We start from the raw sequence: 26,127 nt of genomic DNA, 5'->3' as shown, positions 1-26,127 counted from the left end.
AAATCAAGCCTTTTTGGTGCCTGGGGAAGAAAACGCGTGACTCCGCGGTCAGGAAAAATGCTGTCCAGGAACCAAAATGTTTTTTGAAGCCAATTTTTTTTTTTGAAACCAAATTAAAACCGGACACCAGGATGAGTTTTGGGATGAAATTCCATGTCTAAAAATGGTGTTGCTTCCACTTTTTAAAAATCAAGCCTTTTTGGTGCCTGGGGAAGAAAACGCGTGACTCTGCAGTCAGGAAAAATGGAGCAAAGGAACCAAAATGTTTTTTGAAGGCAAATTTTTTTTTTGAAACCAAATGCAAAAACGGACACCAGGATGAGTTTCGGGATCAAATTCCATGTCTAAAAATGGTGTTGCTTCCACTTTTTAAAAATCAAGCCTTTTTGGTGCCTGGGGAAGAAAACGCGTGACTCCGCGGTCAGGAAAAATGCTGTCCAGGAACCAAAATGTTTTTTGAAGCCAATTTTTTTTTTTGAAACCAAATTAAAACCGGACACCAGGATGAGTTTTGGGATGAAATTCCATGTCTAAAAATGGTGTTGCTTCCACTTTTTAAAAATCAAGCCTTTTTGGTGCCTGGGGAAGAAAACGCGTGACTCCGCGGTCAGGAAAAATGCTGCAAAGGAACCAAAATGTTTTTTGAAGCCAAAATTTTTTTTTTTGAAACCAAATGCAAAAACGGACACCAGGATGCGTTTTGGGATGAAATTCCATGTCCTAAAATGGTGTTGCTTCCACTTTTTAAAAATCAAGCCTTTTTGGTGCCTGGGGAAGAAAACGCGTGACTCCGCGGTCAGGAAAAATGCTGCAAAGGAACCAAAATGTTTTTTGAAGCCAATTTTTTTTTTGAAACCAAATGCAAAAACAGACACCAGGATGAGTTTTGGGATGAAATTCCATGTCTAAAAATGGTGTTGCTTCCAGTTTTTAAAAATCAAGCCTTTTTGGTGCCTGGGAAGAAAACGCGTGACTCTGCAGTCAGGAAAAATGGAGCAAAGGAACCAAAATGTTTTTTGAAGGCAAATTTTTTTTTTGAAACCAAATGCAAAAACGGACACCAGGATGAGTTTCGGGATCAAATTCCATGTCTAAAAATGGTGTTGCTTCCACTTTTTAAAAATCAAGCCTTTTTGGTGCCTGGGGAAGAAAACGCGTGACTCCGCGGTCAGGAAAAATGCTGCAAAGGAACCAAAATGTTTTTTGAAGCCAAATTTTTTTTTGAAACCAAATTCAAAACCGGAAACCAGGATGAGTTTTGGGATGAAATTCCATGTCTAAAAATGGTGTTGCTTCCACTTTTTAAAAATCAAGCCTTTTTGGTGCCTGGGGAAGAAAACCCGTGACTCCGCGGTCAGGAAAAATGCTGTCCAGGAACCAAAATGTTTTTTGAAGCCAAATTTTTTTTTTTTGAAACCAAATGCAAAAACGGACACCAGGATGAGTTTCGGGATGAAATTCCATGTCTAAAAATGGTGTTGCTTCCACTTTTTAAAAATCAAGCCTTTTTGGTGCCTGGGAAAGAAAACGCGTGACTCCGCGGTCAGGAAAAATGCTGTCCAGGAATCAAAATGTTTTTTGAAGACAATTTTTTTTTTTTGAAACCAAATGCAAAAACGGACACCAGGATGAGTTTCGGGATGAAATTCCATGTCTAAAAATGGTGTTGCTTCCACTTTTTAAAAATCAAGCCTTTTTGGTGCCTGGGGAAGAAAACACCTGACTCCGCGGTCAAGAAAATGCTGCAAAGGAACCAAAATGTTTTTTGAAGCCAAATTTTTTTTTTAAACCAAATGCAAAAACCAGGATGAGTTTTGGGATGAAATTCCATGTCTAAAAATGGTGTTGCTTCCACTTTTTTAAAATCAAGCCTTTTTGGTGCCTGGGGAAGAAAACACCTGACTCTGCGGTGAAGAAAATGCTGCAAAGGAACCAAAATGTTTTTTGAAGCCAATTTTTTTTTTTTAAACCAAATTGAAAAACGGACACCAGGATGAGTTTCGGGATGAAATTTCATGTCTAAAAATGGTGTTGCTTCCACTTTTTAAAAATCAAGCCTTTTTGGTGCCTGGGGAAGAAAACGCGTGACTCCGCGGTCAGGAAAAATGCTGTCCAGGAACCAAAATGTTTTTTGAAGCCAAATTTTTTTTTTTAAACCAAATGCAAAAACGGACACCAGGATGAGTTTTGGGATGAAATTCCATGTCTAAAAATGGTGTTGCTTCCACTTTTTAAAAATCAAGCCTTTTTGGTGCCTGGGAAAGAAAACGCGTGACTCTGCGGTCAGGAAAAATGCTGTCCAGGAACCAAAATGTTTTCTGAAGCCAATTTTTTTTTTTTGAAACCAAATTAAAACCGGACACCAGGATGAGTTTTGGGATGAAATTCCATGTCTAAAAATGGTGTTGCTTCCACTTTTTAAAAATCAAGCCTTTTTGGTGCCTGGGGAAGAAAACACCTGACTCCGCGGTCAAGAAAATGCTGCAAAGGAACCAAAATGTTTTTTGAAGCCAAATTTTTTTTTTAAACCAAATGCAAAAACCAGGATGAGTTTTGGGATGAAATTCCATGTCTAAAAATGGTGTTGCTTCCACTTTTTTAAAATCAAGCCTTTTTGGTGCCTGGGGAAGAAAACACCTGACTCTGCGGTGAAGAAAATGCTGCAAAGGAACCAAAATGTTTTTTGAAGCCAATTTTTTTTTTTTAAACCAAATTGAAAAACGGACACCAGGATGAGTTTCGGGATGAAATTTCATGTCTAAAAATGGTGTTGCTTCCACTTTTTAAAAATCAAGCCTTTTTGGTGCCTGGGGAAGAAAACGCGTGACTCCGCGGTCAGGAAAAATGCTGTCCAGGAACCAAAATGTTTTTTGAAGCCAAATTTTTTTTTTTAAACCAAATGCAAAAACGGACACCAGGATGAGTTTTGGGATGAAATTCCATGTCTAAAAATGGTGTTGCTTCCACTTTTTAAAAATCAAGCCTTTTTGGTGCCTGGGAAAGAAAACGCGTGACTCTGCGGTCAGGAAAAATGCTGTCCAGGAACCAAAATGTTTTCTGAAGCCAATTTTTTTTTTTTGAAACCAAATTAAAACCGGACACCAGGATGAGTTTTGGGATGAAATTCCATGTCTAAAAATGGTGTTGCTTCCACTTTTTAAAAATAAAGGCTTTTTGGTGCCTGGGAAAGAAAACCCGTGACTCCGCGGTCAGGAAAAATGCTGTCCAGGAACCAAAATGTTTTTTGAAGCCAAATTTTTTTTTTAAACCAAATGCAAAAACGGACACCAGGATGAGTTTTGGGATGAAATTCCATGTCTAAAAATGGTGTTGCTTCCACTTTTTAAAAATCAAGCCTTTTTGGTGCCTGGGAAAGAAAACGCGTGACTCCGCGGTCAGGAAAAATGCTGTCCAGGAATCAAAATGTTTTTTGAAGACAATTTTTTTTTTTTGAAACCAAATGCAAAAACGGACACCAGGATGAGTTTTGGGATGAAATTCCATGTCTAAAAATGGTGTTGCTTCCACTTTTTAAAAATCAAGCCTTTTTGGTGCCTGGGGAAGAAAACGCGTGATTCCGCGGTCAGGAAAAATGCTGTCCAGGAACCAAAATGTTTTTTGAAGCCAAATTTTTTTTTTAAACCAAATGCAAAAACGGACACCAGGATGAGTTTTGGGATGAAATTCCATGTCTAAAAATGGTGTTGCTTCCACTTTTTAAAAATCAAGCCTTTTTGGTGCCTGGGGAAGAAAACGCATGACTCCGCGGTCAGGAAAAATGCTGTCCAGGAACCAAAATGTTTTTTGAAGCCAAATTTTTTTTTTAAACCAAATGCAAAAACGGACACCAGGATGAGTTTTGGGATGAAATTCCATGTCTAAAAATGGTGTTGCTTCCACTTTTTAAAAATCAAGCCTTTTTGGTGCCTGGGGAAGAAAACGCGTGATTCCGCGGTCAGGAAAAATGCTGTCCAGGAACCAAAATGTTTTTTGAAGCCAAATTTTTTTTTTAAACCAAATGCAAAAACGGACACCAGGATGAGTTTTGGGATGAAATTCCATGTCTAAAAATGGTGTTGCTTCCACTTTTTAAAAATCAAGCCTTTTTGGTGCCTGGGAAAGAAAACGCGTGACTCTGCGGTCAGGAAAAATGCTGTCCAGGAACCAAAATGTTTTTTGAAGCCAATTTTTTTTTTTTGAAACCAAATTAAAACCGGACACCAGGATGAGTTTTGGGATGAAATTCCATGTCTAAAAATGGTGTTGCTTCCACTTTTTAAAAATAAAAGCTTTTTGGTGCCTGGGAAAGAAAACCCGTGACTCCGCGGTCAGGAAAAATGCTGTCCAGGAACCAAAATGTTTTTTGAAGCCAAATTTTTTTTTTTGAAACCAAATGCAAAAACGGACACCAGGATGAGTTTTGGGATGAAATTCCATGTCTAAAAATGGTGTTGCTTCCACTTTTTAAAAATCAAGCCTTTTTGGTGCCTGGGGAAGAAAATGCGTGACTCCGCGGTCAGGAAAAATGCTGCAAAGGAACCAAAATGTTTTTTGAAGCCAAATTTTTTTTTTGAAACCAAATTCAAAACCGGACACCAGGATGAGTTTTGGGATGAAATTCCATGTCTAAAAATGGTGTTGCTTCCACTTTTTAAAAATCAAGCCTTTTTGGTGCCTGGGGAAGAAAACACCTGACTCCGCGGTCAAGAAAATGCTGCAAAGGAACCAAAATGTTTTTTGAAGCCAAATTTTTTTTTTAAACCAAATGCAAAAACCAGGATGAGTTTTGGGATGAAATTCCATGTCTAAAAATGGTGTTGCTTCCACTTTTTTAAAATCAAGCCTTTTTGGTGCCTGTGGAAGAAAACACCTGACTCTGCGGTCAAGAAAATGCTGCAAAGGAACCAAAATGTTTTTTGAAGCCAAATTTTTTTTTTAAACCAAATTGAAAAACGGACACCAGGATGAGTTTCGGGATGAAATTTCATGTCTAAAAATGGTGTTGCTTCCACTTTTTAAAAATCAAGCCTTTTTGGTGCCTGGGGAAGAAAACGCATGACTCCGCGGTCAGGAAAAATGCTGTCCAGGAACCAAAATGTTTTTTGAAGCCAAATTTTTTTTTTAAACCAAATGCAAAAACGGACACCAGGATGAGTTTTGGGATGAAATTCCATGTCTAAAAATGGTGTTGCTTCCACTTTTTAAAAATCAAGCCTTTTTGGTGCCTGGGGAAGAAACCGCGTGATTCCGCGGTCAGGAAAAATGCTGTCCAGGAACCAAAATGTTTTTTGAAGCCAAATTTTTTTTTTAAACCAAATGCAAAAACGGACACCAGGATGAGTTTTGGGATGAAATTCCATGTCTAAAAATGGTGTTGCTTCCACTTTTTAAAAATCAAGCCTTTTTGGTGCCTGGGGAAGAAAACGCATGACTCCGCGGTCAGGAAAAATGCTGTCCAGGAACCAAAATGTTTTTTGAAGCCAAATTTTTTTTTTAAACCAAATGCAAAAACGGACACCAGGATGAGTTTTGGGATGAAATTCCATGTCTAAAAATGGTGTTGCTTCCACTTTTTAAAAATCAAGCCTTTTTGGTACCTGGGGAAGAAAACGCGTGATTCCGCGGTCAGGAAAAATGCTGTCCAGGAACCAAAATGTTTTTTGAAGCCAAATTTTTTTTTTAAACCAAATGCAAAAACGGACACCAGGATGAGTTTTGGGATGAAATTCCATGTCTAAAAATGGTGTTGCTTCCACTTTTTAAAAATCAAGCCTTTTTGGTGCCTGGGAAAGAAAACGCGTGACTCTGCGGTCAGGAAAAATGCTGTCCAGGAACCAAAATGTTTTTTGAAGCCAATTTTTTTTTTTTGAAACCAAATTAAAACCGGACACCAGGATGAGTTTTGGGATGAAATTCCATGTCTAAAAATGGTGTTGCTTCCACTTTTTAAAAATAAAAGCTTTTTGGTGCCTGGGAAAGAAAACCCGTGACTCCGCGGTCAGGAAAAATGCTGTCCAGGAACCAAAATGTTTTTTGAAGCCAAATTTTTTTTTTTGAAACCAAATGCAAAAACGGACACCAGGATGAGTTTGGGATGAAATTCCATGTCTAAAAATGGTGTTGCTTCCACTTTTTAAAAATCAAGCCTTTTTGGTGCCTGGGGAAGAAAATGCGTGACTCCGCGGTCAGGAAAAATGCTGCAAAGGAACCAAAATGTTTTTTGAAGCCAAATTTTTTTTTGAAACCAAATTCAAAACCGGACACCAGGATGAGTTTTGGGATTAAATTCCATGTCTAAAAATGGTGTTGCTTCCACTTTTTAAAAATCAAGCCTTTTTGGTGCCTGGGGAAGAAAACGCGTGACTCCGCGGTCAGGAAAAATGCTGCAAAGGAACCAAAATGTTTTTTGAAGCCAAATTTTTTTTTTTGAAACCAAATGCAAAAATGGACACCAGGATGAGTTTTGGGATGAAATTCCATGTCTAAAAATGGTGTTGCTTCCACTTTTTAAAAATCAAGCCTTTTTGGTGCCTGGGGAAGAAAACGCGTGACTCCGCGGTCAGGAAAAATGCTGTCCAGGAACCAAAATGTTTTTTGAAGCCAATTTTTTTTTTTTGAAACCAAATGCAAAAACGGACACCAGGATGAGTTTTGGGATGAAATTCCATGTCTAAAAATGGTGTTGCTTCCACTTTTTAAAAATCAAGCCTTTTTGGTGCCTGGGGAAGAAAACGCGTGATTCCGCGGTCAGGAAAAATGCTGTCCAGGAACCAAAATGTTTTTTGAAGCCAAATTTTTTTTTTAAACCAAATGCAAAAACGGACACCAGGATGAGTTTTGGGATGAAATTCCATGTCTAAAAATGGTGTTGCTTCCACTTTTTAAAAATCAAGCCTTTTTGGTGCCTGGGAAAGAAAATGCGTGACTCCGCGGTCAGGAAAAATGCTGTCCAGGAATCAAAATGTTTTTTGAAGACAATTTTTTTTTTTGAAACCAAATGCAAAAACGGACACCAGGATGAGTTTCGGGATGAAATTCCATGTCTAAAAATGGTGTTGCTTCCACTTTTTAAAAATCAAGCCTTTTTGGTGCCTGGGGAAGAAAACACCTGACTCCGCGGTCAAGAAAATGCTGCAAAGGAACCAAAATGTTTTTTGAAGCCAAATTTTTTTTTTAAACCAAATGCAAAAACCAGGATGAGTTTCGGGATGAAATTCCATGTCTAAAAATGGTGTTGCTTCCACTTTTTTAAAATCAAGCATTTTTGGTGCCTGTGGAAGAAAACGCCTGACTCTGCGGTCAAGAAAATGCTGCAAAGGAACCAAAATGTTTTTTGAAGCCAAATTTTTTTTTTAAACCAAATTGAAAAACGGACACCAGGATGAGTTTCGGGATGAAATTTCATGTCTAAAAATGGTGTTGCTTCCACTTTTTAAAAATCAAGCCTTTTTGGTGCCTGGGGAAGAAAACGCGTGACTCCGTGGTCAGGAAAAATGCTGTCCAGGAACCAAAATGTTTTTTGAAGCCAAATTTTTTTTTTAAACCAAATGCAAAAACGGACACTAGGATGAGTTTTGGGATGAAATTCCATGTCTAAAAATGGTGTTGCTTCCACTTTTTAAAAATCAAGCCTTTTTGGTGCCTGGGGAAGAAAACGCGTGATTCCGCGGTCAGGAAAAATGCTGTCCAGGAACCAAAATGTTTTTTGAAGCCAAATTTTTTTTTTAAACCAAATGCAAAAACGGACACCAGGATGAGTTTTGGGATGAAATTCCATGTCTAAAAATGGTGTTGCTTCCACTTTTTAAAAATCAAGCCTTTTTGGTGCCTGGGAAAGAAAATGCGTGACTCTGCGGTCAGGAAAAATGCTGTCCAGGAACCAAAATGTTTTTTGAAGCCAATTTTTTTTTTTTGAAACCAAATTAAAACCGGACACCAGGATGAGTTTTGGGATGAAATTCCATGTCTAAAAATGGTGTTGCTTCCATTTTTTAAAAATAAAGGCTTTTTGGTGCCTGGGAAAGAAAACCCGTGACTCCGCGGTCAGGAAAAATGCTGTCCAGGAACCAAAATGTTTTTTGAAGCCAAATTTTTTTTTTTGAAACCAAATGCAAAAACGGACACCAGGATGAGTTTTGGGATGAAATTCCATGTCTAAAAATGGTGTTGCTTCCACTTTTTAAAAATCAAGCCTTTTTGGTGCCTGGGGAAGAAAACCCGTGACTCCGCGGTCAGGAAAAATGCTGCAAAGGAACCAAAATGTTTTTTGAAGCCAAATTTTTTTTTTTTGAAACCAAATGCAAAAACGGACACCAGGATGAGTTTCGGGATGAAATTCCATGTCTAAAAATGGTGTTGCTTCCACTTTTTAAAAATCAAGCCTTTTTGGTGCCTGGGAAAGAAAACGCGTGACTCCGCGGTCAGGAAAAATGCTGTCCAGGAATCAAAATGTTTTTTGAAGACAATTTTTTTTTTTTGAAACCAAATGCAAAAACGGACACCAGGATGAGTTTCGGGATGAAATTCCATGTCTAAAAATGGTGTTGCTTCCACTTTTTAAAAATCAAGCCTTTTTGGTGCCTGGGGAAGAAAACACCTGACTCCGCGGTCAAGAAAATGCTGCAAAGGAACCAAAATGTTTTTTGAAGCCAAATTTTTTTTTTAAACCAAATGCAAAAACCAGGATGAGTTTCGGGATGAAATTCCATGTCTAAAAATGGTGTTGCTTCCACTTTTTTAAAATCAAGCCTTTTTGGTGCCTGTGGAAGAAAACACCTGACTCCGCGGTCAGGAAAAATGCTGTCCAGGAACCAAAATGTTTTTTGAAGCCAAATTTTTTTTTTAAACCAAATTGAAAAACGGACACCAGGATGAGTTTCGGGATGAAATTTCATGTCTAAAAATGGTGTTGCTTCCACTTTTTAAAAATCAAGCCTTTTTGGTGCCTGGGGAAGAAAACGCATGACTCCGCGGTCAGGAAAAATGCTGTCCAGGAACCAAAATGTTTTTTGAAGCCAAATTTTTTTTTTAAACCAAATGCAAAAACGGACACCAGGATGAGTTTTGGGATGAAATTCCATGTCTAAAAATGGTGTTGCTTCCACTTTTTAAAAATCAAGCCTTTTTGGTGCCTGGGGAAGAAACCGCGTGATTCCGCGGTCAGGAAAAATGCTGTCCAGGAACCAAAATGTTTTTTGAAGCCAAATTTTTTTTTTAAACCAAATGCAAAAACGGACACCAGGATGAGTTTTGGGATGAAATTCCATGTCTAAAAATGGTGTTGCTTCCACTTTTTAAAAATAAAGGCTTTTTGGTGCCTGGGAAAGAAAACCCGTGACTCCGCGGTCAGGAAAAATGCTGTCCAGGAACCAAAATGTTTTTTGAAGCCAAATTTTTTTTTTTGAAACCAAATGCAAAAACGGACACCAGGATGAGTTTTGGGATGAAATTCCATGTCTAAAAATGGTGTTGCTTCCACTTTTTAAAAATCAAGCCTTTTTGGTGCCTGGGGAAGAAAACGCGTGATTCCGCGGTCAGGAAAAATGCTGTCCAGGAACCAAAATGTTTTTTGAAGCCAAATTTTTTTTTTAAACCAAATGCAAAAACGGACACCAGGATGAGTTTTGGGATGAAATTCCATGTCTAAAAATGGTGTTGCTTCCACTTTTTAAAAATCAAGCCTTTTTGGTGCCTGGGAAAGAAAATGCGTGACTCCGCGGTCAGGAAAAATGCTGTCCAGGAATCAAAATGTTTTTTGAAGACAATTTTTTTTTTTGAAACCAAATGCAAAAACGGACACCAGGATGAGTTTCGGGATGAAATTCCATGTCTAAAAATGGTGTTGCTTCCACTTTTTAAAAATCAAGCCTTTTTGGTGCCTGGGGAAGAAAACACCTGACTCCGCGGTCAAGAAAATGCTGCAAAGGAACCAAAATGTTTTTTGAAGCCAAATTTTTTTTTTAAACCAAATGCAAAAACCAGGATGAGTTTCGGGATGAAATTCCATGTCTAAAAATGGTGTTGCTTCCACTTTTTTAAAATCAAGCATTTTTGGTGCCTGTGGAAGAAAACGCCTGACTCTGCGGTCAAGAAAATGCTGCAAAGGAACCAAAATGTTTTTTGAAGCCAAATTTTTTTTTTAAACCAAATTGAAAAACGGACACCAGGATGAGTTTCGGGATGAAATTTCATGTCTAAAAATGGTGTTGCTTCCACTTTTTAAAAATCAAGCCTTTTTGGTGCCTGGGGAAGAAAACGCGTGACTCCGTGGTCAGGAAAAATGCTGTCCAGGAACCAAAATGTTTTTTGAAGCCAAATTTTTTTTTTAAACCAAATGCAAAAACGGACACTAGGATGAGTTTTGGGATGAAATTCCATGTCTAAAAATGGTGTTGCTTCCACTTTTTAAAAATCAAGCCTTTTTGGTGCCTGGGGAAGAAAACGCGTGATTCCGCGGTCAGGAAAAATGCTGTCCAGGAACCAAAATGTTTTTTGAAGCCAAATTTTTTTTTTAAACCAAATGCAAAAACGGACACCAGGATGAGTTTTGGGATGAAATTCCATGTCTAAAAATGGTGTTGCTTCCACTTTTTAAAAATCAAGCCTTTTTGGTGCCTGGGAAAGAAAATGCGTGACTCTGCGGTCAGGAAAAATGCTGTCCAGGAACCAAAATGTTTTTTGAAGCCAATTTTTTTTTTTTGAAACCAAATTAAAACCGGACACCAGGATGAGTTTTGGGATGAAATTCCATGTCTAAAAATGGTGTTGCTTCCACTTTTTAAAAATAAAGGCTTTTTGGTGCCTGGGAAAGAAAACCCGTGACTCCGCGGTCAGGAAAAATGCTGTCCAGGAACCAAAATGTTTTTTGAAGCCAAATTTTTTTTTTTGAAACCAAATGCAAAAACGGACACCAGGATGAGTTTTGGGATGAAATTCCATGTCTAAAAATGGTGTTGCTTCCACTTTTTAAAAATCAAGCCTTTTTGGTGCCTGGGGAAGAAAACCCGTGACTCCGCGGTCAGGAAAAATGCTGCAAAGGAACCAAAATGTTTTTTGAAGCCAAATTTTTTTTTTTTGAAACCAAATGCAAAAACGGACACCAGGATGAGTTTCGGGATGAAATTCCATGTCTAAAAATGGTGTTGCTTCCACTTTTTAAAAATCAAGCCTTTTTGGTGCCTGGGAAAGAAAACGCGTGACTCCGCGGTCAGGAAAAATGCTGTCCAGGAATCAAAATGTTTTTTGAAGACAATTTTTTTTTTTTGAAACCAAATGCAAAAACGGACACCAGGATGAGTTTCGGGATGAAATTCCATGTCTAAAAATGGTGTTGCTTCCACTTTTTAAAAATCAAGCCTTTTTGGTGCCTGGGGAAGAAAACACCTGACTCCGCGGTCAAGAAAATGCTGCAAAGGAACCAAAATGTTTTTTGAAGCCAAATTTTTTTTTTAAACCAAATGCAAAAACCAGGATGAGTTTCGGGATGAAATTCCATGTCTAAAAATGGTGTTGCTTCCACTTTTTTAAAATCAAGCCTTTTTGGTGCCTGTGGAAGAAAACACCTGACTCCGCGGTCAGGAAAAATGCTGTCCAGGAACCAAAATGTTTTTTGAAGCCAAATTTTTTTTTTAAACCAAATTGAAAAACGGACACCAGGATGAGTTTCGGGATGAAATTTCATGTCTAAAAATGGTGTTGCTTCCACTTTTTAAAAATCAAGCCTTTTTGGTGCCTGGGGAAGAAAACGCATGACTCCGCGGTCAGGAAAAATGCTGTCCAGGAACCAAAATGTTTTTTGAAGCCAAATTTTTTTTTTAAACCAAATGCAAAAACGGACACCAGGATGAGTTTTGGGATGAAATTCCATGTCTAAAAATGGTGTTGCTTCCACTTTTTAAAAATCAAGCCTTTTTGGTGCCTGGGGAAGAAACCGCGTGATTCCGCGGTCAGGAAAAATGCTGTCCAGGAACCAAAATGTTTTTTGAAGCCAAATTTTTTTTTTAAACCAAATGCAAAAACGGACACCAGGATGAGTTTTGGGATGAAATTCCATGTCTAAAAATGGTGTTGCTTCCACTTTTTAAAAATCAAGCCTTTTTGGTGCCTGGGGAAGAAAACGCATGACTCCGCGGTCAGGAAAAATGCTGTCCAGGAACCAAAATGTTTTTTGAAGCCAAATTTTTTTTTTAAACCAAATGCAAAAACGGACACCAGGATGAGTTTTGGGATGAAATTCCATGTCTAAAAATGGTGTTGCTTCCACTTTTTAAAAATCAAGCCTTTTTGGTACCTGGGGAAGAAAACGCGTGATTCCGCGGTCAGGAAAAATGCTGTCCAGGAACCAAAATGTTTTTTGAAGCCAAATTTTTTTTTTAAACCAAATGCAAAAACGGACACCAGGATGAGTTTTGGGATGAAATTCCATGTCTAAAAATGGTGTTGCTTCCACTTTTTAAAAATCAAGCCTTTTTGGTGCCTGGGAAAGAAAACGCGTGACTCTGCGGTCAGGAAAAATGCTGTCCAGGAACCAAAATGTTTTTTGAAGCCAATTTTTTTTTTTTGAAACCAAATTAAAACCGGACACCAGGATGAGTTTTGGGATGAAATTCCATGTCTAAAAATGGTGTTGCTTCCACTTTTTAAAAATAAAAGCTTTTTGGTGCCTGGGAAAGAAAACCCGTGACTCCGCGGTCAGGAAAAATGCTGTCCAGGAACCAAAATGTTTTTTGAAGCCAAATTTTTTTTTTTGAAACCAAATGCAAAAACGGACACCAGGATGAGTTTTGGGATGAAATTCCATGTCTAAAAATGGTGTTGCTTCCACTTTTTAAAAATCAAGCCTTTTTGGTGCCTGGGGAAGAAAATGCGTGACTCCGCGGTCAGGAAAAATGCTGCAAAGGAACCAAAATGTTTTTTGAAGCCAAATTTTTTTTTTGAAACCAAATTCAAAACCGGACACCAGGATGAGTTTTGGGATGAAATTCCATGTCTAAAAATGGTGTTGCTTCCACTTTTTAAAAATCAAGCCTTTTTGGTGCCTGGGGAAGAAAACGCGTGACTCCGCGGTCAGGAAAAATGCTGCAAAGGAACCAAAATGTTTTTTGAAGCCAAATTTTTTTTTTTGAAACCAAATGCAAAAATGGACACCAGGATGAGTTTTGGGATGAAATTCCATGTCTAAAAATGGTGTTGCTTCCACTTTTTAAAAATCAAGCCTTTTTGGTGCCTGGGGAAGAAAACGCGTGACTCCGCGGTCAGGAAAAATGCTGTCCAGGAACCAAAATGTTTTTTGAAGCCAATTTTTTTTTTTTGAAACCAAATGCAAAAACGGACACCAGGATGAGTTTTGGGATGAAATTCCATGTCTAAAAATGGTGTTGCTTCCACTTTTTAAAAATCAAGCCTTTTTGGTGCCTGGGGAAGAAAACGCGTGATTCCGCGGTCAGGAAAAATGCTGTCCAGGAACCAAAATGTTTTTTGAAGCCAAATTTTTTTTTTAAACCAAATGCAAAAACGGACACCAGGATGAGTTTTGGGATGAAATTCCATGTCTAAAAATGGTGTTGCTTCCACTTTTTAAAAATCAAGCCTTTTTGGTGCCTGGGAAAGAAAATGCGTGACTCCGCGGTCAGGAAAAATGCTGTCCAGGAATCAAAATGTTTTTTGAAGACAATTTTTTTTTTTGAAACCAAATGCAAAAACGGACACCAGGATGAGTTTCGGGATGAAATTCCATGTCTAAAAATGGTGTTGCTTCCACTTTTTAAAAATCAAGCCTTTTTGGTGCCTGGGGAAGAAAACACCTGACTCCGCGGTCAAGAAAATGCTGCAAAGGAACCAAAATGTTTTTTGAAGCCAAATTTTTTTTTTAAACCAAATGCAAAAACCAGGATGAGTTTCGGGATGAAATTCCATGTCTAAAAATGGTGTTGCTTCCACTTTTTTAAAATCAAGCATTTTTGGTGCCTGTGGAAGAAAACGCCTGACTCTGCGGTCAAGAAAATGCTGCAAAGGAACCAAAATGTTTTTTGAAGCCAAATTTTTTTTTTAAACCAAATTGAAAAACGGACACCAGGATGAGTTTCGGGATGAAATTTCATGTCTAAAAATGGTGTTGCTTCCACTTTTTAAAAATCAAGCCTTTTTGGTGCCTGGGGAAGAAAACGCGTGACTCCGTGGTCAGGAAAAATGCTGTCCAGGAACCAAAATGTTTTTTGAAGCCAAATTTTTTTTTTAAACCAAATGCAAAAACGGACACTAGGATGAGTTTTGGGATGAAATTCCATGTCTAAAAATGGTGTTGCTTCCACTTTTTAAAAATCAAGCCTTTTTGGTGCCTGGGGAAGAAAACGCGTGATTCCGCGGTCAGGAAAAATGCTGTCCAGGAACCAAAATGTTTTTTGAAGCCAAATTTTTTTTTTAAACCAAATGCAAAAACGGACACCAGGATGAGTTTTGGGATGAAATTCCATGTCTAAAAATGGTGTTGCTTCCACTTTTTAAAAATCAAGCCTTTTTGGTGCCTGGGAAAGAAAATGCGTGACTCTGCGGTCAGGAAAAATGCTGTCCAGGAACCAAAATGTTTTTTGAAGCCAATTTTTTTTTTTTGAAACCAAATTAAAACCGGACACCAGGATGAGTTTTGGGATGAAATTCCATGTCTAAAAATGGTGTTGCTTCCACTTTTTAAAAATAAAGGCTTTTTGGTGCCTGGGAAAGAAAACCCGTGACTCCGCGGTCAGGAAAAATGCTGTCCAGGAACCAAAATGTTTTTTGAAGCCAAATTTTTTTTTTTGAAACCAAATGCAAAAACGGACACCAGGATGAGTTTTGGGATGAAATTCCATGTCTAAAAATGGTGTTGCTTCCACTTTTTAAAAATCAAGCCTTTTTGGTGCCTGGGGAAGAAAACCCGTGACTCTGCGGTCAGGAAAAATGCTGCAAAGGAACCAAAATGTTTTTTGAAGCCAAATTTTTTTTTTTTGAAACCAAATGCAAAAACGGACACCAGGATGAGTTTCGGGATGAAATTCCATGTCTAAAAATGGTGTTGCTTCCACTTTTTAAAAATCAAGCCTTTTTGGTGCCTGGGAAAGAAAACGCGTGACTCCGCGGTCAGGAAAAATGCTGTCCAGGAATCAAAATGTTTTTTGAAGACAATTTTTTTTTTTTGAAACCAAATGCAAAAACGGACACCAGGATGAGTTTCGGGATGAAATTCCATGTCTAAAAATGGTGTTGCTTCCACTTTTTAAAAATCAAGCCTTTTTGGTGCCTGGGGAAGAAAACACCTGACTCCGCGGTCAAGAAAATGCTGCAAAGGAACCAAAATGTTTTTTGAAGCCAAATTTTTTTTTTAAACCAAATGCAAAAACCAGGATGAGTTTCGGGATGAAATTCCATGTCTAAAAATGGTGTTGCTTCCACTTTTTTAAAATCAAGCCTTTTTGGTGCCTGTGGAAGAAAACACCTGACTCTGCGGTCAAGAAAATGCTGCAAAGGAACCAAAATGTTTTTTGAAGCCAAATTTTTTTTTTAAACCAAATTGAAAAACGGACACCAGGATGAGTTTCGGGATGAAATTTCATGTCTAAAAATGGTGTTGCTTCCACTTTTTAAAAATCAAGCCTTTTTGGTGCCTGGGAAAGAAAACGCGTGACTCCGCGGTCAGGAAAAATGCTGTCCAGGAATCAAAATGTTTTTTGAAGACAATTTTTTTTTTTTGAAACCAAATGCAAAAACGGACACCAGGATGAGTTTTGGGATGAAATTCCATGTCTAAAAATGGTGTTGCTTCCACTTTTTAAAAATCAAGCCTTTTTGGTGCCTGGGGAAGAAAACGCGTGATTCCGTGGTCAGGAAAAATGCTGTCCAGGAACCAAAATGTTTTTTGAAGCCAAATTTTTTTTTGAAACCAAATGCAAAAACGGACACCAGGATGAGTTTTGGGATGAAATTCCATGTCTAAAAATGGTGTTGCTTCCACTTTTTAAAAATCAAGCCTTTTTGGTGCCTGGGGAAGAAAACGCATGACTCCGCGGTCAGGAAAAATGCTGTCCAGGAACCAAAATGTTTTTTGAAGCCAAATTTTTTTTTTAAACCAAATGCAAAAACGGACACCAGGATGAGTTTTGGGATGAAATTCCATGTCTAAAAATGGTGTTGCTTCCACTTTTTAAAAATCAAGCCTTTTTGGTGCCTGGGGAAGAAAACGCGTGATTCCGCGGTCAGGAAAAATGCTGTCCAGGAACCAAAATGTTTTTTGAAGCCAAATTTTTTTTTTAAACCAAATGCAAAAACGGACACCAGGATGAGTTTTGGGATGAAATTCCATGTCTAAAAATGGTGTTGCTTCCACTTTTTAAAAATCAAGCCTTTTTGGTGCCTGGGAAAGAAAACGCGTGACTCTGCGGTCAGGAATAATGCTGTCCAGGAACCAAAATGTTTTTTGAAGCCAATTTTTTTTTTTGAAACCAAATTAAAACCGGACACCAGGATGAGTTTTGGGATGAAATTCCATGTCTAAAAATGGTGTTGCTTCCACTTTTTAAAAATAAAAGCTTTTTGGTGCCTGGGAAAGAAAACCCGTGACTCCGCGGTCAGGAAAAATGCTGTCCAGGAACCAAAATGTTTTTTGAAGCCAAATTTTTTTTTTTGAAACCAAATGCAAAAACGGACACCAGGATGAGTTTTGGGATGAAATTCCATGTCTAAAAATGGTGTTGCTTCCACTTTTTAAAAATCAAGCCTTTTTGGTGCCTGGGGAAGAAAATGCGTGACTCCGCGGTCAGGAAAAATGCTGCAAAGGAACCAAAATGTTTTTTGAAGCCAAATTTTTTTTTTGAAACCAAATTCAAAACCGGACACCAGGATGAGTTTTGGGATGAAATTCCATGTCTAAAAATGGTGTTGCTTCCACTTTTTAAAAATCAAGCCTTTTTGGTGCCTGGGGAAGAAAACACCTGACTCCGCGGTCAAGAAAATGCTGCAAAGGAACCAAAATGTTTTTTGAAGCCAAATTTTTTTTTTAAACCAAATGCAAAAACCAGGATGAGTTTCGGGATGAAATTCCATGTCTAAAAATGGTGTTGCTTCCACTTTTTTAAAATCAAGCCTTTTTGGTGCCTGTGGAAGAAAACACCTGACTCTGCGGTCAAGAAAATGCTGCAAAGGAACCAAAATGTTTTTTGAAGCCAAATTTTTTTTTTAAACCAAATTGAAAAACGGACACCAGGATGAGTTTCGGGATGAAATTTCATGTCTAAAAATGGTGTTGCTTCCACTTTTTAAAAATCAAGCCTTTTTGGTGCCTGGGGAAGAAAACGCATGACTCCGCGGTCAGGAAAAATGCTGTCCAGGAACCAAAATGTTTTTTGAAGCCAAATTTTTTTTTTAAACCAAATGCAAAAACGGACACCAGGATGAGTTTTGGGATGAAATTCCATGTCTAAAAATGGTGTTGCTTCCACTTTTTAAAAATCAAGCCTTTTTGGTGCCTGGGGAAGAAACCGCGTGATTCCGCGGTCAGGAAAAATGCTGTCCAGGAACCAAAATGTTTTTTGAAGCCAAATTTTTTTTTTAAACCAAATGCAAAAACGGACACCAGGATGAGTTTTGGGATGAAATTCCATGTCTAAAAATGGTGTTGCTTCCACTTTTTAAAAATCAAGCCTTTTTGGTGCCTGGGGAAGAAAACGCATGACTCCGCGGTCAGGAAAAATGCTGTCCAGGAACCAAAATGTTTTTTGAAGCCAAATTTTTTTTTTAAACCAAATGCAAAAACGGACACCAGGATGAGTTTTGGGATGAAATTCCATGTCTAAAAATGGTGTTGCTTCCACTTTTTAAAAATCAAGCCTTTTTGGTGCCTGGGGAAGAAAACGCGTGATTCCGCGGTCAGGAAAAATGCTGTCCAGGAACCAAAATGTTTTTTGAAGCCAAATTTTTTTTTTAAACCAAATGCAAAAACGGACACCAGGATGAGTTTTGGGATGAAATTCCATGTCTAAAAATGGTGTTGCTTCCACTTTTTAAAAATCAAGCCTTTTTGGTGCCTGGGAAAGAAAACGCGTGACTCTGCGGTCAGGAAAAATGCTGTCCAGGAACCAAAATGTTTTTTGAAGCCAATTTTTTTTTTTTGAAACCAAATTAAAACCGGACACCAGGATGAGTTTTGGGATGAAATTCCATGTCTAAAAATGGTGTTGCTTCCACTTTTTAAAAATAAAAGCTTTTTGGTGCCTGGGAAAGAAAACCCGTGACTCCGCGGTCAGGAAAAATGCTGTCCAGGAACCAAAATGTTTTTTGAAGCCAAATTTTTTTTTTTGAAACCAAATGCAAAAACGGACACCAGGATGAGTTTTGGGATGAAAATCCATGTCTAAAAATGGTGTTGCTTCCACTTTTTAAAAATCAAGCCTTTTTGGTGCCTGGGGAAGAAAATGCGTGACTCCGCGGTCAGGAAAAATGCTGCAAAGGAACCAAAATGTTTTTTGAAGCCAAATTTTTTTTTTGAAACCAAATTCAAAACCGGACACCAGGATGAGTTTTGGGATGAAATTCCATGTCTAAAAATGGTGTTGCTTCCACTTTTTAAAAATCAAGCCTTTTTGGTGCCTGGGGAAGAAAACGCGTGACTCCGCGGTCAGGAAAAATGCTGCAAAGGAACCAAAATGTTTTTTGAAGCCAAATTTTTTTTTTTGAAACCAAATGCAAAAATGGACACCAGGATGAGTTTTGGGATGAAATTCCATGTCTAAAAATGGTGTTGCTTCCACTTTTTAAAAATCAAGCCTTTTTGGTGCCTGGGGAAGAAAACGCGTGACTCCGCGGTCAGGAAAAATGCTGTCCAGGAACCAAAATGTTTTTTGAAGCCAATTTTTTTTTTTTGAAACCAAATGCAAAAACGGACACCAGGATGAGTTTTGGGATGAAATTCCATGTCTAAAAATGGTGTTGCTTCCACTTTTTAAAAATCAAGCCTTTTTGGTGCCTGGGGAAGAAAACGCGTGACTCCGCAGTCAGGAAAAATGCTGTCCAGGAACCAAAATGTTTTTTGAAGCCAATTTTTTTTTTTGAAACCAAATGCAAAAACGGACACCAGGATGAGTTTTGGGATGAAATTCCATGTCTAAAAATGGTGTTGCTTCCACTTTTTAAAAATCAAGCCTTTTTGGTGCCTGGGGAAGAAAACGCGTGACTCCGCGGTCAGGAAAAATGCTGCAAAGGAACCAAAATGTTTTTTGAAGCCAATTTTTTTTTTTTTGAAACCAAATGCAAAAACGGACACCAGGATGAGTTTTGGGATGAAATTCCATGTCTAAAAATGGTGTTGCTTCCACTTTTTAAAAATCAAGCCTTTTTGGTGCCTGGGAAAGAAAACGCGTGACTCCGCTGTCAGGAAAAATGCTGTCCAGGAACCAAAATGTTTTTTGAAGCCAAATTTTTTTTTTGAAACCAAATGCAAAAACGGACACCAGGATGAGTTTTGGGATGAAATTCCATGTCTAAAAATGGTGTTGCTTCCACTTTTTAAAAATCAAGCCTTTTTGGTGCCTGGGGAAGAAAACGCGTGACTCCGCGGTCAGGAAAAATGCTGTCCAGGAACCAAAATGTTTTTTGAAGCCAATTTTTTTTTTTGAAACCAAATGTAAAAACGGACACCAGGATGAGTTTTGGGATGAAATTCCATGTCTAAAAATGGTGTTGCTTCCACTTTTTAAAAATCAAGCCTTTTTGGTGCCTAGGAAAGAAAACGCGTGACTCCGCGGTCAGGAAAAATGCTGTCCAGGAACCAAAATGTTTTTTGAAGCCAAATTTTTTTTTTTGAAACCAAATGCAAAAACGGACACCAGGATGAGTTTTGGGATGAAATTCCATGTCTAAAAATGGTGTTGCTTCCACTTTTTAAAAATCAAGCCTTTTTGGTGCCTGGGGAAGAAAACGCGTGACTCCGCGTTCAGGAAAAATGCTGCAAAGGAACCAAAATGTTTTTTGAAGCCAAATTTTTTTTTTAAAACCAAATTGAAAAACGGACACCAGGATGAGTTTCGGGATGAAATTCCATGTCTAAAAATGGTGTTGCTTCCACTTTTTAAAAATCAAGCCTTTTTGGTGCCTGGGGAAGAAACCGCGTGATTCCACGGTCAGGAAAAATGCTGTCCAGGAAACAAAATGTTTTTTGAAGCCAAATTTTTTTTTGAAACCAAATGCAAAAACGGACACCAGGATGAGTTTTGGGATGAAATTCCATGTCTAAAAATGGTGTTGCTTCCACTTTTAAAAAATCAAGCCTTTTTGGTGCCTGGGGAAGAAAACGCGTGACTCCGCGGTCAGGAAAAATGCTGTCCAGGAACCAAAATGTTTTTTGAAGCCAATTTTTTTTTTTGAAACCAAATTAAAACCGGACACCAGGATGAGTTTTGGGATGAAATTCCATGTCTAAAAATGGTGTTGCTTCCACTTTTTAAAAATCAAGCCTTTTTGGTGCCTGGGGAAGAAAACGCGTGACTCCGCGGTCAGGAAAAATGCTGCAAAGGAACCAAAATGTTTTTTGAAGCCAATTTTTTTTTTTGAAACCAAATGCAAAAACAGACACCAGGATGAGTTTTGGGATGAAATTCCATGTCTAAAAATGGTGTTGCTTCCAGTTTTTAAAAATCAAGCCTTTTTGGTGCCTGGGAAGAAAACGCGTGACTCTGCAGTCAGGAAAAATGGAGCAAAGGAACCAAAATGTTTTTTGAAGGCAAATTTTTTTTTTGAAACCAAATGCAAAAACGTACAAAAGGATGAGTTTCGGGATCAAATTCCATGTCTAAAAATGGTGTTGCTTCCACTTTTTAAAAATCAAGCCTTTTTGGTGCCTGGGGAAGAAAATGCGTGACTCCGCGGTCAGGAAAAATGCTGCAAAGGAACCAAAATGTTTTTTGAAGCCAATTTTTTTTTTGAAACCAAATTCAAAACCGGACACCAGGATGAGTTTTGGGATGAAATTCCATGTCTAAAAATGGTGTTGCTTCCACTTTTTAAAAATCAAGCCTTTTTGGTGCCTGGGGAAGAAAACCCGTGACTCCGCGGTCAGGAAAAATGCTGTCCAGGAACCAAAATGTTTTTTGAAGCCAAATTTTTTTTTTTGAAACCAAATGCAAAAACGGACACCAGGATGAGTTTCGGGATGAAATTCCATGTCTAAAAATGGTGTTGCTTCCACTTTTTAAAAATCAAGCCTTTTTGGTGCCTGGGAAAGAAAACGCGTGACTCCACGGTCAGGAAAAATGCTGTCCAGGAATCAAAATGTTTTTTGAAGACAATTTTTTTTTTTTGAAACCAAATGCAAAAACGGACACCAGGATGAGTTTCGGGATGAAATTCCATGTCTAAAAATGGTGTTGCTTCCACTTTTTAAAAATCAAGCCTTTTTGGTGCCTGGGGAAGAAAACACCTGACTCCGCGGTCAAGAAAATGCTGCAAAGGAACCAAAATGTTTTTTGAAGCCAAATTTTTTTTTTAAACCAAATGCAAAAACCAGGATGAGTTTCGGGATGAAATTCCATGTCTAAAAATGGTGTTGCTTCCACTTTTTTAAAATCAAGCCTTTTTGGTGCCTGGGGAAGAAAACACCTGACTCTGCGGTCAAGAAAATGCTGCAAAGGAACCAAAATGTTTTTTGAAGCCAAATTTTTTTTTTAAACCAAATTGAAAAACGGACACCAGGATGAGTTTCGGGATGAAATTTCATGTCTAAAAATGGTGTTGCTTCCACTTTTTAAAAATCAAGCCTTTTTGGTGCCTGGGGAAGAAAACGCGTGACTCCGCGGTCAGGAAAAATGCTGTCCAGGAACCAAAATGTTTTTTGAAGCCAAATTTTTTTTTTAAACCAAATGCAAAAACGGACACCAGGATGAGTTTTGGGATGAAATTCCATGTCTAAAAATGGTGTTGCTTCCACTTTTTAAAAATCAAGCCTTTTTGGTGCCTGGGGAAGAAAACGCGTGACTCCGCGGTCAGGAAAAATGCTGCAAAGGAACCAAAATGTTTTTTGAAGCCAAATTTTTTTTTTGAAACCAAATTCAAAACCGGACACCAGGATGAGTTTTGGGATGAAATTCCATGTCTAAAAATGGTGTTGCTTCCACTTTTTAAAAATCAAGCCTTTTTGGTGCCTGGGGAAGAAAACGCGTGACTCCGCGGTCAGGAAAAATGCTGCAAAGGAACCAAAATGTTTTTTGAAGCCAAATTTTTTTTTTTGAAACCAAATGCAAAAATGGACACCAGGATGAGTTTTGGGATGAAATTCCATGTCTAAAAATGGTGTTGCTTCCACTTTTTAAAAATCAAGCCTTTTTGGTGCCTGGGGAAGAAAACGCGTGACTCCGCGGTCAGGAAAAATGCTGTCCAGGAACCAAAATGTTTTTTGAAGCCAATTTTTTTTTTTTGAAACCAAATGCAAAAACGGACACCAGGATGAGTTTTGGGATGAAATTCCATGTCTAAAAATGGTGTTGCTTCCACTTTTTAAAAATCAAGCCTTTTTGGTGCCTGGGGAAGAAAACGCGTGACTCCGCGGTCAGGAAAAATGCTATCCAGGAACCAAAATGTTTTTTGAAGCCAATTTTTTTTTTTGAAACCAAATGCAAAAACGGACACCAGGATGAGTTTTGGGATGAAATTCCATGTCTAAAAATGGTGTTGCTTCCACTTTTTAAAAATCAAGCCTTTTTGGTGCCTGGGAAAGAAAACGCGTGACTCCGCGGTCAGGAAAAATGCTGTCCAGGAATCAAAATGTTTTTTGAAGACAATTTTTTTTTTTTGAAACCAAATGCAAAAACGGACACCAGGATGAGTTTCGGGATGAAATTCCATGTCTAAAAATGGTGTTGCTTCCACTTTTTAAAAATCAAGCCTTTTTGGTGCCTGGGGAAGAAAACGCGTGATTCCGCGGTCAGGAAAAATGCTGTCCAGGAACCAAAATGTTTTTTGAAGCCAAATTTTTTTTTTAAACCAAATGCAAAAACGGAAACCAGGATGAGTTTTGGGATGAAATTCCATGTCTAAAAATGGTGTTGCTTCCACTTTTTAAAAATCAAGACTTTTTGGTGCCTGGGAAAGAAAACGCGTGACTCTGCGGTCAGGAAAAATGCTGTCCAGGAACCAAAATGTTTTCTGAAGCCAATTTTTTTTTTTTGAAACCAAATTAAAACCGGACACCAGGATGAGTTTTGGGATGAAATTCCATGTCTAAAAATGGTGTTGCTTCCACTTTTTAAAAATAAAGGCTTTTTGGTGCCTGGGAAAGAAAACCCGTGACTCCGCGGTCAGGAAAAATGCTGTCCAGGAACCAAAATGTTTTTTGAAGCCAAATTTTTTTTTTTGAAACCAAATGCAAAAACGGACACCAGGATGAGTTTTGGGATGAAATTCCATGTCTAAAAATGGTGTTGCTTCCACTTTTTAAAAATCAAGCCTTTTTGGTGCCTGGGGAAGAAAACGCGTGACTCCGCGGTCAGGAAAAATGCTGCAAAGGAACCAAAATGTTTTTTGAAGCCAAATTTTTTTTTTTGAAACCAAATGCAAAAACGGACACCAGGATGAGTTTTGGGATGAAATTCCATGTCTAAAAATGGTGTTGCTTCCACTTTTAAAAATCAAGCCTTTTTGGTGCCTGGGGAAGAAAACGCGTGACTCCGCGGTCAGGAAAAATGCTGCAAAGGAACCAAAATGTTTTTTGAAGCCAAATTTTTTTTTTGAAACCAAATTCAAAACCGGACACCAGGATGAGTTTTGGGATGAAATTCCATGTCTAAAAATGGTGTTGCTTCCACTTTTTTAAAATCAAGCCTTTTTGGTGCCTGGGGAAGAAAACACCTGACTCTGCGGTCAAGAAAATGCTGCAAAGGAACCAAAATGTTTTTTGAAGCCAAATTTTTTTTTTAAACCAAATTGAAAAACGGACACCAGGATGAGTTTCGGGATGAAATTTCATGTCTAAAAATGGTGTTGCTTCCACTTTTTAAAAATCAAGCCTTTTTGGTGCCTGGGGAAGAAAACGCGTGACTCCGCGGTCAGGAAAAATGCTGTCCAGGAACCAAAATGTTTTTTGAAGCCAAATTTTTTTTTTTTAAACCAAATGCAAAAACGGACACCAGGATGAGTTTTGGGATGAAATTCCATGTCTAAAAATGGTGTTGCTTCCACTTTTTAAAAATCAAGCCTTTTTGGTGCCTGGGGAAGAAAACGCGTGACTCCGCGGTCAGGAAAAATGCTGCAAAGGAACCAAAATGTTTTTTGAAGCCAAATTTTTTTTTTGAAACCAAATTCAAAACCGGACACCAGGATGAGTTTTGGGATGAAATTCCATGTCTAAAAATGGTGTTGCTTCCACTTTTTAAAAATCAAGCCTTTTTGGTGCCTGGGGAAGAAAACGCGTGACTCCGCGGTCAGGAAAAATGCTGCAAAGGAACCAAAATGTTTTTTGAAGCCAAATTTTTTTTTTTGAAACCAAATACAAAAATGGACACCAGGATGAGTTTTGGGATGAAATTCCATGTCTAAAAATGGTGTTGCTTCCACTTTTTAAAAATCAAGCCTTTTTGGTGCCTGGGGAAGAAAACGCGTGACTCCGCGGTCAGGAAAAATGCTGTCCAGGAACCAAAATGTTTTTTGAAGCCAATTTTTTTTTTTTTGAAACCAAATGCAAAAACGGACACCAGGATGAGTTTTGGGATGAAATTCCATGTCTAAAAATGGTGTTGCTTCCACTTTTTAAAAATCAAGCCTTTTTGGTGCCTGGGGAAGAAAACGTGTGACTCCGCGGTCAGGAAAAATGCTGTCCAGGAACCAAAATGTTTTTTGAAGCCAATTTTTTTTTTGAAACCAAATGCAAAAACGGACACCAGGATGAGTTTTGGGATGAAATTCCATTTCTAAAAATGGTGTTGCTTCCACTTTTTAAAAATCAAGCCTTTTTGGTGCCTGGGAAAGAAAACGCGTGACTCCGCGGTCAGGAAAAATGCTGTCCAGGAATCAAAATGTTTTTTGAAGACAATTTTTTTTTTTTGAAACCAAATGCAAAAACGGACACCAGGATGAGTTTCGGGATGAAATTCCATGTCTAAAAATGGTGTTGCTTCCACTTTTTAAAAATCAAGCCTTTTTGGTGCCTGGGGAAGAAAACGCGTGATTCCGCGGTCAGGAAAAATGCTGTCCAGGAACCAAAATGTTTTTTGAAGCCAAATTTTTTTTTTAAACCAAATGCAAAAACGGAAACCAGGATGAGTTTTGGGATGAAATTCCATGTCTAAAAATGGTGTTGCTTCCACTTTTTAAAAATCAAGCCTTTTTGGTGCCTGGGAAAGAAAACGCGTGACTCTGCGGTCAGGAAAAATGCTGTCCAGGAACCAAAATGTTTTCTGAAGCCAATTTTTTTTTTTGAAACCAAATTAAAACCGGACACCAGGATGAGTTTCGGGATGAAATTCCATGTCTAAAAATGGTGTTGCTTCCACTTTTTAAAAATCAAGCCTTTTTGGTGCCTGGGGAAGAAAACGCGTGATTCCGCGGTCAGGAAAAATGCTGTCCAGGAACCAAAATGTTTTTTGAAGCCAAATTTTTTTTTTAAACCAAATGCAAAAACGGAAACCAGGATGAGTTTTGGGATGAAATTCCATGTCTAAAAATGGTGTTGCTTCCACTTTTTAAAAATCAAGCCTTTTTGGTGCCTGGGAAAGAAAACGCGTGACTCTGCGGTCAGGAAAAATGCTGTCCAGGAACCAAAATGTTTTCTGAAGCCAATTTTTTTTTTTGAAACCAAATTAAAACCGGACACCAGGATGAGTTTTGGGATGAAATTCCATGTCTAAAAATGGTGTTGCTTCCACTTTTTAAAAATAAAGGCTTTTTGGTGCCTGGGAAAGAAAACCCGTGACTCCGCGGTCAGGAAAAATGCTGTCCAGGAACCAAAATGTTTTTTGAAGCCAAATTTTTTTTTTTGAAACCAAATGCAAAAACGGACACCAGGATGAGTTTTGGGATGAAATTCCATGTCTAAAAATGGTGTTGCTTCCACTTTTTAAAAATCAAGCCTTTTTGGTGCCTGGGGAAGAAAACGCGTGATTCCGCGGTCAGGAAAAA

This window comes from Pituophis catenifer, unplaced genomic scaffold (genome assembly GCF_029215685.1).
Source record: "Pituophis catenifer annectens isolate HBS135680 unplaced genomic scaffold, rPitCat1.0.hap2 SCAF_6, whole genome shotgun sequence".
NCBI lineage: Eukaryota > Metazoa > Chordata > Lepidosauria > Squamata > Colubridae > Pituophis > Pituophis catenifer.
This window is presented reverse-complemented; position numbering follows the sequence as displayed.